The sequence below is a fragment of the Athene noctua genome, chromosome 3 (genome assembly GCF_965140245.1).
Source record: "Athene noctua chromosome 3, bAthNoc1.hap1.1, whole genome shotgun sequence".
NCBI lineage: Eukaryota > Metazoa > Chordata > Aves > Strigiformes > Strigidae > Athene > Athene noctua.
Genome location: NC_134039.1, coordinates 33053314 through 33068955, shown reverse-complemented (window position 1 = coordinate 33068955; position 15642 = coordinate 33053314). Strand labels below are relative to the sequence as shown.

Sequence of the window (15642 nt, the reverse complement as noted above, 5' to 3'; positions counted from 1 at the left end):
CATTTATATTACTTGGTTTATTCATCATTATGGAAGAAATTGCAAAATTGTAATATACATTGCATGCTGTATCTTATATGTTCTCTTTTAAAGCAGATGGTGAGTTTCTCTGTCAAGCTGAGGAGTTGTGCCAAAAATACCAACTTGCACATATCAGTGTAGGAATACATGGACTAGGTCAGACCAGTGGTCCATCTTGCCCAGTCCTCTGTTTCTGACAGAAGCTGGTGGTGGACATCTAGGTAAGAAGTAAAAGCATGCAGTGATCTGGTCTGGCCTCCCACCTCCAGCTATCTGTGACTGACAGAAGTCTCATCTTTCTGTTTCAAGTAGTCCTCAGTTGATTTTATGCAACTTCAGGTTGCCTGATAAAATGCTCATGTCTAAAACATGGATGAAAGCTGATATTTATGTTGTATTCTTTCTCCAGATAGGCCAAAGTGACCAGCAGTCCCTACAGCCCCAAGCAAAGTGTGTAAAGCATCTCCCAGAGGGACCAGCAATCTGTGCAAGCGTGATGCTGATGCTACAGCACAGCCTAGTAGCCCTGAATGCAGAATAACAAGGAGGACAGGGTCTTTCTCTCCTGCTATTCCTTGTAAACTGGGTAAATATATTCTGGGGTCAAAATACTCTACATTTCCTGAGAAATTACGATGACAACTTCACCAAAAGCACAAATGTATCTTTTTATCAGCCTTTTCACAGGCTTGATTTTTACCTTGTCTAGCTAAACAGTGTTTAAAATTCCCAAGCAAAAGCCAAGGAGAGACATTCCAAGTTAGAGTTTTGTTATTTTCTGAAAACCTGAACTCAGAGAATTTACATCCAGGAAATATTTATCAGAATGTCTCATACACTCCTCATACCTCCCCCGCTCAACTCCCAGGTTGCAGCCAAAATGCTGACTGTGTTACTTTTTCTGGTTCATTCTGAAAGATTTCATATGAAACTAGTTTTTTCCCTGTCCCTCTGGAAGTTATTGCAGTGTCACTGAACTTCTTTCCATAAACTCAGGCCTTGGGAATCCCTAAATAGCTAGTCTGCATCCTTGCTGTTTATGACTAGAGAGTGTTTGTAAAACAACTGTTATGCCAGCCTTCCCCACAACCATTTAGACACAATCCATTCTTTATTTTTGTTCTCATAAACTGCTTCATCAAGACCTTTTAAAAAATAGTTTATTTTCCTCTCTGACTCTCCTGCCTATGTTTCAACAGATTTCAGGTATGCAGTTGGCTGTAACACTGGATGGGAATCTATATTGGGTTTACATTTAGAGACCTGAAGGGCAAGTCCACTCTGTCCTCTGTTCAGTGCATAATTTGATTTCTGAACTGGTTTTTATTACTAGTTCTATTGTCAGGAAGCCACAGGCAAAGACAAGCTGAGCTCGGGGTATTCTGGGTACTCCCTGAGGCACAAAAGTCCTTGGGGTGTGTAGTTGTTCTTTTCCTACAGATCTTAATTGTGCTAAAGGATGTCAGGAAATGTCTGGAGGTCAGTGCTTGCATATGAAGAAGATACTCTGCAAATTAGACAACAATTGAATTATTATCTGGGATTTTGAGGACTGAAATGTCTCAAGCTATTTTGGAAAATCCTTGTTGGCACCTATCTATCTATGCCATTAGATATCTAAATAGTTTTGCAAAAACATCCCTCGTTTCCAAGGGTCTTGGCAGAAGTCAATGTGATGTCTTTCAGAGTGCTGGAAATTTGGAACCTATCTGCTGAATAACAAGGTGCTGAGTACCCAGTTCCAGGTAGCTAAAAAAACCTCTTTGCAGAAGTTGGATGTTCAAATTTGGTCCCTAGAATCTAACACATTTTCAGTCTTGAAACACGATGCACAGACCCTACCAACCCTACCCACCCTCTGAACATGTGAACAGGACATTCTTTGCACTGACGGAGAATAGGTGAAGGCTGTATTTTAAAACAGCTTCCCCTCCCCATCCATGCCCAGCTGGAAGTGCCAAGCACTAATCTATCTTCCTGCATTCATCACACATTCAGCAGTTTTGAAGATCAAATTCCCCAGCTGTTTCAGATGGAGTGCTGTAAAAATAGGACAGAGAGAGAAATTCACCTGATCTTTATAGAAAGAGCTTTCTCTGGTAAGCAGAAAGAATGACTGTATAGCCTAAAAGTATTTACACCCAAGTAGACTGAGCTTGTCAACTTATTTTTCTTGGGACACGAAACAGCCATAATTGAAGAACAGGGTCAGATCTCACCTACTGACCCAGGTTTGAAAAGCAGTAACAAAAATGCAGAAGTTCTGGTCTCCTTAGTAAAGCTGACTTGTATGTCCTTTACTTTATTCTCTCTAGCACCATCCCACTGATAAAGGCTTAAGCAGATGAAAAAACCCACAACATTTCCCTTTTTTTTCTGGTAGAAAATTAACTCCTCTGAGGTCTCCTGTGAGCATACAACCTTCTTCTATGCACCGGAAGCCTCCGCATCTGAGTATTTCCACGCCTCTGGCTCTGCAGAGCCTTCAGTCGGATCGGAAGGATGGTTTTGCTGATGACATTGAGGCGTTCATTCAGTTCTTCTAACCTTTTCCTTATCGACTGGACTTCCCTCACAAGATTGTCCACAGCTGCGGAGACAGGGCGGAGACTACAGAGAGAGTAATACAGGAGAATAACTCATTGTGGGGAGTGTTCCTGAACATGCAAAATAACTTACCATGGCCTTCTGTTTCTTGATGTGTAAGAGCCCTTCACGATGAAAGAGTTGCAAATAACCATTAAAAGATGCTTCCAAAGTTACTTTGCCTCTTGCATGGTGGGAATTCATCTGAAATTACCTCATCTGAACCCAAGAAACCACGAATTTCAGGACCAGCATAGGCAACATGGTCTCTCCACCACCACCAAAGCACAGCTGGCTCAATGCCAAATGAGAGATGGTTTATGAGCTCCCAGAAGCACTTCACAGCACTCCTACTTTAAGGGGGGGAACTGAAAACCATCCTGCTTGGCTGGAACCAGCAGAGGTAGAGAAGAAGAGAGCAGCAATGTAGAGGATTACCCATGAGGACTTCCCAGTGAAGGGCAGGCTGCTGCGTGCCATAGTGCAGCTGTGATTGCACAGTCCCTGGATCACTCCAGGCTGTGCCTCTGCCTGAGCTGAGGGAGGGGGAGAGCCAGGTTTTACATCAGGATTTGGCAAAGGCTGTACTGATGCACCAGTGTGCTTGGCGGTAACCTGGTCCCTTCCATTGGAGGGCTTTCTCTCAGTCTCCCTTTGGGTTATAAAGCTCTGATGCTCATTCTAATTTCACCTCATGTTAATTAGTATTAATTAGCCTCACTATAACCAGGAGCAGACATTGAGGCTGGGCCACTGATTCCCGTGGATTTCTGTCAGTCACATTTCTAATGGACCAGCCTGTGTCCTTGCCAGCAAACTCTTATTTCAAAGCCCTATGCAGGAAATATCACTGGATAGTCTCCTTACATCTCCCTGACAAAAGTTAGACTGTTCCAAATACATGATTTAATATTGGCCCTGATGATCTTAGGCACCAATGAATTTCAGCACTGGCAGTGTGAAAGTTGTGATGAATTCTGTGCTAATATCAACAGCCCCCATGCAGCCAGGGAGAAATCTACTTCATGCCAAAGGCTAACATATGATCTGTCAACTATATCCTCCTGAAACTCTAATTTGTACAGATATTGTATGACCTTCTGACTAGTGCCATTTTATTCTTCTAGCCTTTCCTCTTCAACTGGTTCAATGCATAGCAGTTGCAGACAGATTTTTTTTCTTTTTCCTGAAGAGAAAGCCAAGTTATGGAAGAGGACCACTTGCTTTATGAACAACTCTGATTTAAGTGATACTAGGTTTCTAGTTAATTCCCAGTATTACCTTCTCCTCTCTCTCTTTCATTGCCTTTCCCACTCTGTTTCTGGAAATATGAGATTGAAGTAAATTTTGTAAGTGTGCTCAATCATTAATATTTCATGCAATGCAAAGGGAGAAATATGATGACGTGAACTAGTGAATAGCTTTCTCAGAACTGGGTGTTAGAGAGTGAAATAAAAAACATCACAAGCCAAATCAGTTTCTTCTCCCTGTTCTGTGGCCAAGTCCATGTATGGATTTGTAGCACAATTCATTTTCCAGACTGTTCTCACAGGAGTGATGTGCTAAGGACAGCCTACATTTTCTTTAGGATAATTCTTATAATACAGTCATGGCAACTGAGAATATTTCACAATAAATAGTCAACAGAATATTCAATTTACTAGAGTAATCAGAGCTGCTAGCACAACAGATATCAAGACAGTGGGATTCATCTCCCCATGGCTGAGCAATCTGAAAGTTCATCTTAAAGAAGATAAATCCCACTCAAGGAAGGGCACCCAGGAGAGGCCTGATCCCACCTCCAGATGAAGGGAATTACCTGGAGAACTCAGGCAGTAAAGTGTTTGGGTTGTTCAGCAGGGTGTGCTTCATTTGCCAGAAGATGCCATTTCCCCATTTCTCAAGGGTTTGAGTAATGCTGTTAATGCCTTCTATGTCGACCTTGTCAGCTAGATTAGCAGGACATCCATGGAAGAAAGGAAAATAAAAGTGACAGAGCAAGAAAACGTGAGCCAGTGGTCTGAGTTTGATTCCACTCCTCATCACTTGAACTGAAATGCAATGAAATATGAAGCATTAAGCATATGGAGGATCTAAATTAAAAAGCAGATAACTCTCCCTCATAGCATAAATCTCTGCCTCCAGGTCCCCAGGTTTTCTGCTGTCACTGGATACTCCAAGCTGATTTTTTCTAAAATCATTTTTCTTTCCAGAAATCTCAGCAGCTACCCAGGAACCAAGAAAGAGCATTCATGACTGAGCACTCTGTGTCTCACTCCAAGGACAAAATAGGCGAATCTTCAGCTCTGAGTTACTGAACGTCTCCCAGGCTGACCCACCACCACGTCTTACCACCTTCTCTGTAGTTCCATTTCTGATGCTGGTCGGGAAAATTCTCTTGGGATTTACTGCAGTGCAGGAGTACAAAGAAGAGGAAAAGAGGAAGAGTCACCATGATGGCTGTTCATAGGATCTTGACTTCCCCCTGCTCTGTGGAGACAAAAAATCTCACTAACTGCTTTATTTCACTATTTGTCCATGTCCTGCCTGTCACCCCAACACCAAATTTCCCTCTGATGATGTATTTCTTTAAAATGTTCAAGTCGCTCAGCCTAGCTGTTACAGAAGCACAGGGACTTTTTCACAAGTACAAACCTCCTTACTTTTTTTTCAAGCCATTGAGTGGTACAGAGATGCTTTATCAACTGGCAGCAGCTAGGAAAGTAGCTTTGCTTCCTATGTAGCTGTGCTGGGATAGCACCTTAGAGCTATAAATGCTATCAATGTCAGAAGGCAGTACTATGAGGTACAGAAATAGCTGCATCCCCACTTTGCAATTAGGGAAAGCGGGATACAAACCAGTGAAACAATTTTTCAAGGATTTAATAGAGTCCAGAACAAAACAAATGTTCTTTTTGATCTGATCCACTAACCAGTGGCAATTACTGAGATGCTGCCCAGTGATGGAGCCTCAAAGACAACCCCACTCCCCATGTACCATCTCCACCTTGCCTTGGTATCAGGGGGTCAGTTCCTCCTGAGCAAATCTGCAGAGCAGGCACGACAGGTATATGAACTGATGATGAGCATTTACCTAAGCTCCTCATCTTCTTTCTAGTTTAGCATCATTCCCAAGCCAATGGAAGTCAACCCTAACTTCCAGGCCCTCCTGGACAAGCACCATCTCTAAATGTAAGAGGGTAGATCAGTCTCTCCACAGTTTACTCATGCTAATTTGTTATTCTGCCTTAATTAAGTAGTCCCTCAGTGTTGAATCTGCGCTTTTTTTTTTTTTTTTTTTTTTTTTTTTAAATGTCATGAACAGCTGTTCTGGTAGAAACTGGCTGGAAATATCAATTATGCACATATTGCCCATAGCAAACAGAAAGAATCCATTGCCAAGTTCATGAGTTTTAGTGATGATTTCAGTCATCTGTAGTCACAGTGATGGAGGGGCTCATGTGAGAAGTAGGCATATTCAGAAAATCCAAATTATTCCCCTGTTCAAGTACATGCATCAAAGTCTAAGACCTCACTGCAAATATGAGGACATTAAATTGCTTTTTGAATATCATAAAACCCTCATCTCCTAACCATCTGAGAAGAATTCAGCCACCTCAAAACCTACTAGGAGCTGTAGCAGATAAAGCAATACATTAAAAAATTCTTTTACTTTGGGGCTTTTTCTACATTCAATCTTTAGTGTATTTTAATTGCAATTGCATTTATTTTTCCATCTATTTAAAATAGCAGTATGAATATAGCCATACAGATTAAAAATGTCATGCTACTTTCAAAATATTACTTTCCACCTGTCAGGATGTATTTTGTACTTAGTATTCTTCTTATAATTGCAGTATTAATTTAAAGGAAAAAAATAAATTACCTTCTTTCCATCTTGCACATACCTACACCTCTTCCCCCCAACTCAGAGCTGCCAAAATTAAGATCTCTAGCAAATTTTGATGATATTACCAAAGCACATAATGAAAAGGTCTTCCTAGATCTTGAAACTGTTTGCATTGACACCACAGCTCCTCTGCCTCTCTGCTTTTCCAGATAAATACTCCAGCCCTAGAATTTTTTTTTCCTTTTGTTTGATGACTATGCACTGCACATGCCTTTTTAATCTTCTCTGATGGGAAAGGACTTACCAGATGCCATCATCTCTAATTTCAAATTATTTTAAAATGCTGCCAATATCAAGGAGAGAGTGTTGCTTCCCAGCTCATTTTAAAACTTCCTGAAGAGTCTGTCCATTCCTTACCCTTTCTACCTCCCATCTGTTCCAGTACCCCAGGGTTGGGATACTTTGATCTTTCTATATTTGTTAGAAGAAGGGTGGTGATACATTCCACCTACATCTGATACTGAAAAGCCACCCTACTTGATCTCAAACTTTTAAAAACATCAGGTGTCCAAATGAATCACAAGACCCACACGCTCTATTTGCAGGGCCCCTCATGGACCAGTTTCTTTATAGCTTTGCTCTCTGCATTCCTGAGGGCCTACTGTAATTTATTATCATAGTAAACATCAGGTTATAATCATTGTTGAAATAGATTCTTGTATCTCAGACACTTACACAGAAATTGAGCAATCTTCCCTCTCTTAGGTGGAATTGTAGAAGGCAAATGGATATTCACTAACAAAGTTTCCAGCAGCAAAAGTTTGCAGTCATCTGTAATAGGAACCAGATCCCAAGCCCTCTACAAGTGTGTCTTTGGATCTGTTGTAGTGTTGCACTGGAAAATACTGTCAGGATAGAACATGGATTGACAAACAGGGAAAACTCTCTAATATCCTTGTATGAAAGCTCTTTCCTAAATTCAGAGAATAACAATAACAACATAGTGGCCTTGTTATTGTACTATTAATTACAATAATATGGCATGCTCTCTGTCAGAAAATTACATCATAATCTGCCCTCAGAAAAGGGTAGGCTCAGTGATTCACGGACAGTCCCTTCATCTGTAAGCAATGAAGACGGACATATTTGTCTCATTATTACACAATATTTTTTTTCTTCTTTTAACTTCTCAGTTCCTCATTCCAACATGATAAAAGAGCTCTGCTAGCTCAGTAACCCAAGCACAGCCCTGCCCAGATCAGCAGTTGTACCATCCAAGCCTGAATCCCTGCCCCAAAGCAGAGGAGTGCTGCCAGGATCATAACTCCCATCTGTGTCCCTCTCCTCTTCACCCTTTCTGTTTCTTGCTTCTCCAGTATACTCCATTTCTAGTGCTCAACCCTCCTTACACACAGAGAGGAATGACAACAGAGCACTGAGATTTCACTGATACCTGCCCCAGACTTTGACACACTGAGGTCAAGTGTGATGACTGAAGTTCATTACTGCTCATGGGCTGTGCTGCGTGCTAAGATATGATGGAATTGCCTAGGTTATCCCCTCCCCATGCCAAACACAGCTTCATTTCAGAGACCCCTCTCTCCCCTGAAGCCTGATGAGAACACACTGTTCCTGTTGCACACGTGAGTTGTTGCATTATGATTCAGAGCTTGCCTGCCCCTCGTACATCAAGAGGGCTTGAAACCTTTCCCTGCACTTCTGACTGCTCTGAACACATACATTCTCCTAATGCCATGCATGAGCATCCCAGTGTGTTAACTCAAGCCCATGCTTGCTTTGACTGGAGGATTTGGTTGATTAGAGTTAACAGTCACTGTAGTGACACCTAAAATGAAGGAATTTTTTGCTGCAATATTGGACTGCAAGTGAATTAGCTTTGTGGTCTTCATTTGAGACCTGTTCTCTCATCATTTTCCCAAGTTCCTTTTGAGCTAATTTCAAATTAAAGCTGAAGAGTGATACTGGGTTTGGGGTTATTTGCAGAGAAATAAAATATACTTTGAAATGAATCAGGGTTTGATCTCAGTTAAATTATAAATACACAAAATGTAGCTCTCACTCCAATGGTAATGGGTATTTGAACATCAAAGTAAGTTTAAGGTTCTCAGTTTTGCAAAAGATCTAAATAGATAATGAAGGTATTTTTGCAGACTGTTGGAATTTATCTTTAAGAATTTTTTTTAAGTATAGTTTTAAAATTTTTTAAGACTTTTTAAAGAATATTTTATGGTTATATTACTTACACACACCCAACTAAAATGTTTTGGTTTATGTATAAAGTCAAAGAAGGTATGGGTACTATAAATCAAACAGTTTCACATTAAAAAAAAAAAAAAAAAACAAACCAATAATAGCTGCACACAATTTCTCAGTTAATGCCAGTTCTGCCAGAGGTCCCTCTGAGAAAGAGGGATCCTGAAAAGACTCGGACCTTTTAGAGGAGAAAGCTGCCAAGACTGAAAATCCAGAAAAATCAAAGAATTTGCAAGCTCTACTTGCAAAGTGGATGGCATTTGTTAGCTCTCTAAGAAAAAAAAAAAAATCAGGATAATATAAACATTAGCATATGCTTGTAGTATTATGTAATAGTGGAAAGATCAGGAAAAATGCCAAAAGCAATTTAAAAAATTGGATCCTACAATATTAACCCAGCTACGGTGGTACGGCTAGAATATGACCTGTTTCAAAAGTCCTTGTTAAAAATCCATTGTAATGTATTATTCTTTGGTTTATATGTGTGTGGGTATAATGCTATATGTTGGTTGGTACACAAACACACCCAGCTTTGGGTTATGTAGGAATAACAATATCTCGAGATTTTCCAAGTTTGGCACTATATTTGAGTTAAATAGTGGGTTTGCATATAATTGAGAGTTACACTGCTCGTTTTCTACCTGGATGTTGTGTGAAAGCAAAGAGCACTGAATCCCCCAAATAGGCTGACCATCCTGCTAAACAAAGGGATCTGTCTGACAGCCCCAATGATGGACAGCTAGGGTGATGCTGTTGCCAGGAGGCAGGCATACTGATGCTAAAGAAGAAAAAGCCATCCAGGTGCAAAGCACACATCTACTGCAAGTAATAACATTAGTAAAGTACTGTTAGTTTTGAGGAGGTAATATGTATCTTTTGCCTCTTCTCCAGGCATACCTGTTTTTACAGGATATGTCCTAGCTTCATCTCTCTCATTTAGAGCTTGGTGCTCTCTCTTAAGTTTCCTCTCTCTCCCTGGATAGGCACCCACAGACCTTGCACTCTCTATGTCTGCCTGTCTGGCTGTCTCTAAGGATTTGTTCACTCTTCCTTTCTCCTTCCTTCCTTCCTTCACTCTACACATTCCTATTCTCTGGAAATGTAGGTAGCAAATCCTCCAACATCCAAGTCCATACCAGTCTGCAAATGTTCCCTCCTCCTGGCTCTTCCCACAGGTGCCTTTAGAGTCCCTCAATCCAACAAGCTCTTTCTGAGGTGCATGGATGTGTCTCCTCCAGAGGAAGAAACAGAACACTCCTGTGAAAGAAGGCAGAGAACTGCATACAAGCATTACCTGTGCTCTTGAGGCCAGTCCTTCCGTGATGAGGCTTCCCAATCTCTGCCTCCCTGCTACTCTTCTCCTCACCACGCTCTCTGCATTTCAGCTTGCAATGAGTGACGTGTCCCTCTTCATTTCCCCGCTTTCTACGTTTCCACAGTCTTTCTGTGAAGCCTCCTCCAGCTGTACCTCTCCTATCCCTCCCTCCCACTCCTGCAAGCTAGCCATCTCCCCCCACACATGGGAGCCTTATGGGAAGGAAAGCCTGGGTGAAGGAGCCCCTCTCGTAAGCAGCTCCATCTGCAAGGACACCCGTATATCTTTGCCCCCAGTTCTTCTGGGCAGGTCTCAACTGCTGGCTGTCCGGCACAGCTGTATGACTTCTCTTACTAGTCACAGTTTCCACTATGCAGTGCTTCTCTCTGGCTGCTTGAACCCTCCAGCCATCCAGCCATGAATTTGTTCACAGTGTTGTTCCTGCCTTTTAACAAACATGCCAATTAATTCTCTGATGATTAGTTCATCCCTGATGCACTCTGCCAAATCTATTTCTGTTGGAATAAACAAGGAGGGATGAATCGGCTATGGTGTTGTTATTTTTTTTTTTCCCCTGCTCCCCTCCCCCAGGTCCATGCTTGCCAAATCAAACAGGCTCAGGTCTGGTCAGTACTCAATAAAGAGATTTCTGAAGAAACAAAAGGTGTTAAAGTGATGGTTTTTGTGAAGCAGGAAATGGACCCCCAACTCTGGTCCTATGTCTGTGTCAGACTGACATTTTGCTGTGATTTGAGATGATGTACAGCCATCACAGCCTGAAGCTACACAATTGCTGCACACCCAGGCTCATGACTAGACCCACGGCACTGCTTGCAAGTGCCTTGGACAAATCTGCATTCTTCCTGATATTTCTTCTCCAATATCAGCTGGCAAAAACACCCTCTCTGCTTCCTGACCAGCCTATTCTTATTTAACTCCATTTTCCACAGCCAAAACGTCTGCACTCAGAAGTAATAAAAAAGATGCTTTTCTCACATGGTGAAAGACTGTCCAGCTGCTCAGAACAAAAACAAATACCCAGAAGTAAGGAGCCAGAGGATATGTGCAAGTATTACAGACACAGCAGTTGCTAATGCAGTATTATGACTTCAACAGAGTGATGTTGCTTTACCCCAGGTGAGGAGCCAATTGGGAGGAAAGCTGAGTGGCATCCTTCTAAGCACAGTCTGTAAACATCAGCCAGCGGTATCATTTAGTCAGATGCTGAAATCCACTCAAGACAGAGGTCCACCTTGGACCACATTCAGGGGTATCTGCTTTGACACCAGAAGTGTGTGGTTTTAGCTGTTACTGCTCCCCCAGTCCCGCTGGCTCTGTGGCAGGGAAATTTCTGAGAAGACTGCCTTGTTTATGGAGCCTTGCCACTGAAGCAGCAGGACACTCATTTGCAAAGTTATAAAACACCAGTTTTCAAAAGCAGCCCACAATAGACAGGCTTAACACAGACCAGCCTCCAGAGGAACTGGAAACCTATTTTTTCAGGGCTCAGACAAGCAAACAAAATGTCCAGGCAACAAGCAAGTAACTCAAACAATAATCTGTCTCCAGCTGCTTCCCATTCAACACACGGCAAACACAGTTCTGTCACACTGCCGTTGTAACTCCCTGCAAAGAGGAAACGAACTCTTGACAGTCAGCGTGGGATGGGGATGCTGGACTGAGGAACTCTTCGAGCAAGAAACCCTCCATGGCATAGCACAGAGATACCAGCTGCGTGAACCTGGTGGGGAAACACCCACAGGCACGGCAACGCACTCCCAAAACCCCAGTCCAAATCCAACCTGTGTTGGTGAAGGGCCGCAGTGTGTGCCTGATGTCCTGGTCTCGTGCTGGTAGCATGCTACCTCTGCATGGCTCTCAGCAGGCAAGACTGTGTGTCACAGAAATGCCCCATTCCCTGTGCCTCTTCGGGGATTAATGGAGGAAAAAGGGCAGGAAAGAGCTATGGCACTTCCTTCCCTGTCTCCTGCCTGCTACCATCCACATGGCCAGTGATATGAAAGCAGCACTGCCCAGCCCACCATCACCACTGTGGCTGCATTCAGATAGGGATACCCAGTGCCCGCATGCCATCACTGTACCACACTAAGCAGAGACCAGAAACTTTAATACAACCAACTAATAAGAAACTCCCTTTTTTTGTTGTTCCCACATTTCTGTGACTATGTTGCAAGCAACTACAGGGCGTTTGATCTGCTCGCCTGCATGAAGACTTGTGCTTGCAGTCAGTCTTCTGAATTTGAGTAGCCTCAGCATGAAGCTTGCTTGTGATATGCAAACAGGCTATTGTACGTGTCAGTCTGTGGGTCTCTCAGGACACATAAGAGCTCCGAGACAGCAAAATCCCCCTGGCAAGAACAACGTCTGCAGAAACATTTGCATTCATTTCCCCAGACTCTGGTTCAGCCTGCAGCCTTTGGGGAGGTACAGATTTAGCAAGCTGAGGGCAAAAGGGGCTCAAACCCTCCCTGTAACCCCCTGTGTCTTGCAGGGTGTTTGTACCCTGGGTCATATGGGAAAGCAGAAGCCATAAGGGTCTCCCCAGTGCTGCCGCTTGTGTCTGGTCCTGCCTGCCATGCACATACTGAGCCAAAATACCCAAAGAGTGCAAGAACTGGGCACCACGAGTGGAGTCAAAGAAGAATTCCTTACATCTCCCAGGGACCAGAGGGCAGGCTGGCTCTGAGATGTTAACAGCCTGGCTGGAGACCTTTTAACAGTCCACACATGAGCCACCAGTGATTTCAATAAATACCTGAAGTAAAATAGATGCTCCTAAGCAATTTCTAGGAGCATCCCTCTTTAGAGCTGCCCCAGGGACAGCCAGTCACTGCTGGACTCTGACTTGCCCCAGCCCTACACATGAGCTGGAAAGCAGGCTGCCTGAAACAACTCCTCTCTCCCCAGCTTGGCTTATGGGGCTGATCACCTCCACCACCACTGTGCCCATTCTCCTGTCCCTCTGTGTGCAAACCACTACTTGCTTTTAGGTCTCACTCACACAGCTGCAGCCACTTCTCTCTCACATCAGATCAAGGCAAGTGTTGAGCACTTGGGAAGTGTTGCTCTTTTCCCCTGGTACCATTTCATACCTGCTTTGGACTTCTGCAAATCAGTGAGCAAAATGTCTCTGCTGTGTGATGCTTCCTCCCTTGCTCAGCTGTGATGCCTGCATGTCGCTGCTCCAGGCACAGGCACCTGCAACAGGACTCACACCGTCCATGGCATCACCATGAGCTTACGCAGGGAGGCAAGGCTGTCAGAGGAAGCCACAAAGAACAACAGGGGACACAGGTCTGGCACTGAGAGCCTACACATCACTTCATAGCATGCATCGACCCAGTGTCGTCAGACCCAACTGGTTAGAGGGAAGAGGGTAGCTCCCAAGGGCACATAAAGATGTGTGCTTGATGCTGGGTAGTTTGCAGGATTTTAGAGCAGATGCTGCCTCCCCTTGTGCATAACATATCCCCTTACTATCTACCCTTTCCTTCTCTTAATTTATTGCTTCTCCAGTTCATACACCACTGGGCACTTCCCACCAGGCTCTCAGCCACAGGACTCGCAGCACTGGCAGAACAACACTGAGACTGGGAAAGTGTCTAGAGAAGGACCCATCAGGAGTTTGGTTGGAGCAGTCCCCCACAGTAACTCCCTCAACTAATACACCCATGCCTGCCCCTGTGACGGCATGTGGACACAAAACAGCCTTAGGGCTGAGAAATTGAAACCTTTACACAGCTCTGACCATCTTTTGGCCTTTTCTTGTTCTGGGATGAACACAGGACTGGCATTGGTTTTACTGCCTGGGTTCATTAGAAAATCTACGATCATCTGCATTACTTAAAATTGCCCGAAATCTGCCTGCTGTAGAAACTTGGAGTGTTTCGCACCTTCTAAAAATGTTATTATAAGTTTTCCTGGTTTTACTTGTTTTTATTGTTTCTTTCTGTTAGTCTTCACTGATTGCATTTTATTTTGTTGTTTGAACAAGCATTTCATATTTATTGCAACATCTGCTCCTGTGTGAGTCCTCTGTCACAGAGGGACTCAGACACAGGGGAAAAGAGGATGGTGCTCCTGACCCTGTCCATGTAGCCATGCAAAGAAGGGTGGGATGAGAAGAACAGGTAAAAGCATTAGCTTAGCACTAATAGGAATGCAAAGATGCAGGTTATTTCTTCCCTCCAGACACTTGGAGGAAGGGACAGCTGAAAATAGCTCCTATCCCAGCAGCTTATCAGGAGGCAATTGCCCCTCTGATTTTACAGCAGAACTGCATGTGCAATCACTCCATTGTACAGCTCTGCCTGGGTGACCTGCTCCAGCTCGAGGACCTTCAATAGCAGTGTTTAATGTGGGGCCTTTCAGTATCAAGGAGCAACCAGAGGTTCTTGTGCAGGCAGGCTAAAAAAGGCTGTAATTTCTGGCAGAAAGGTGGCAAGGAGAAAGGCAGTGGGGCATGGGACCTCACCAGTTAACCCTGCCCAGCTGCAGGCCAGCCCAAACCTCTTTTTCCATTTGTTTGCATTAGCCCCGTACTTTACTAATTGATTGACAGCTGTACAAGGGTAATCACTGTTCAAAAAGGGCAGTGCTTTTCACTTGTGGGACATTCAGTGTAGGCTGGTCCAGTGGCTAAAGTGAAAGGGAACTGAACAAACTGATTGCAAGGGAGGAAGGGTGTTATGCATGGCCTGTTCCAGAAAGAAAGAATGGGAAGAAGAGAATATATCTGCAACCTGGGTGCAGGGATAGAATGTGTTATCTGGGATTTCTGACAAGGCAGCTCTCCCTACATATTGTGTTCCTGCTGCTGTTCAAGGACATGGCCCCTCTCCTTTTGTGTGGAGTGACAGCAAGAAGTTACTGAAACTTTTACTGAAAACATTTTCTTATGGTGTGTCCCACCATTTTTGAATCAAGAGCAAAGTCTTCTGCGTTGGCCCTATTAGGTGGACCCTGTGTATCACTACAGTTTGTGTAGGTCAGGTGAATATTGCATACCTATACAGCGACTCCAGCACACAGTCATTTCAAAGGGTATGGGTCAGGTCAGAAATCAGGCACCCAGCAGGGCACAGGAAATTTACCTCAGGCAGCATCTTGACCCTACGCAGGACAGCAGGTGCCAGTATGAGCAGACAGGGCTTGCACAGGCTTAATACTGATAAGGGGCTGGTGGGTGCATATTTTCATGCTTTTTGGCTTGTAACATTTTTCTAAACGACCACATTGCCAACCCAAAGCTCTCAGACTTCCAAGCTTAACCCAAGAATCTCATTTTTCAGCATCTGGCTTCTTCAAACTGCTTTGGAAAAAAAAAAAAAAAAAAAAAAAAAAAAGTAACGTTCATATAAATGAATGATTTATTTGCAACTTCAGTTTTATTTTCACAGCTTTTTGATTGATATTAGCACACTTGACAGGTCCAATTTATATGCAAATCAGCCTACATTGACAATGTAAAGAAGGAAACTTCATTTCTCATGCTTTGCAAATCATTATACCCTCTGAGCACTTTGCTTAGTCATATGTTCCTCAAATCACTCTCTATCCATTAGCCTCACAGAGA

General features: G+C 43.3%; 1 long non-coding RNA gene across 1 annotated transcript; it reads right to left on the bottom strand.

Moving 5' to 3' along the window:
• Nucleotides 1-1900: 1900 nt before the first annotated feature.
• LOC141958568 (uncharacterized) lies at nucleotides 1901-10194 on the bottom strand. The gene is made up of 4 exons (XR_012633289.1): nucleotides 10026-10194; nucleotides 4960-5097; nucleotides 4427-4556; nucleotides 1901-2631 (listed from the first exon to the last, which is right to left on the bottom strand). It is a non-coding gene; the product is annotated as an uncharacterized LOC141958568 (long non-coding RNA).
• Between the last annotated feature and the right edge of the window lie 5448 nt (nucleotides 10195-15642).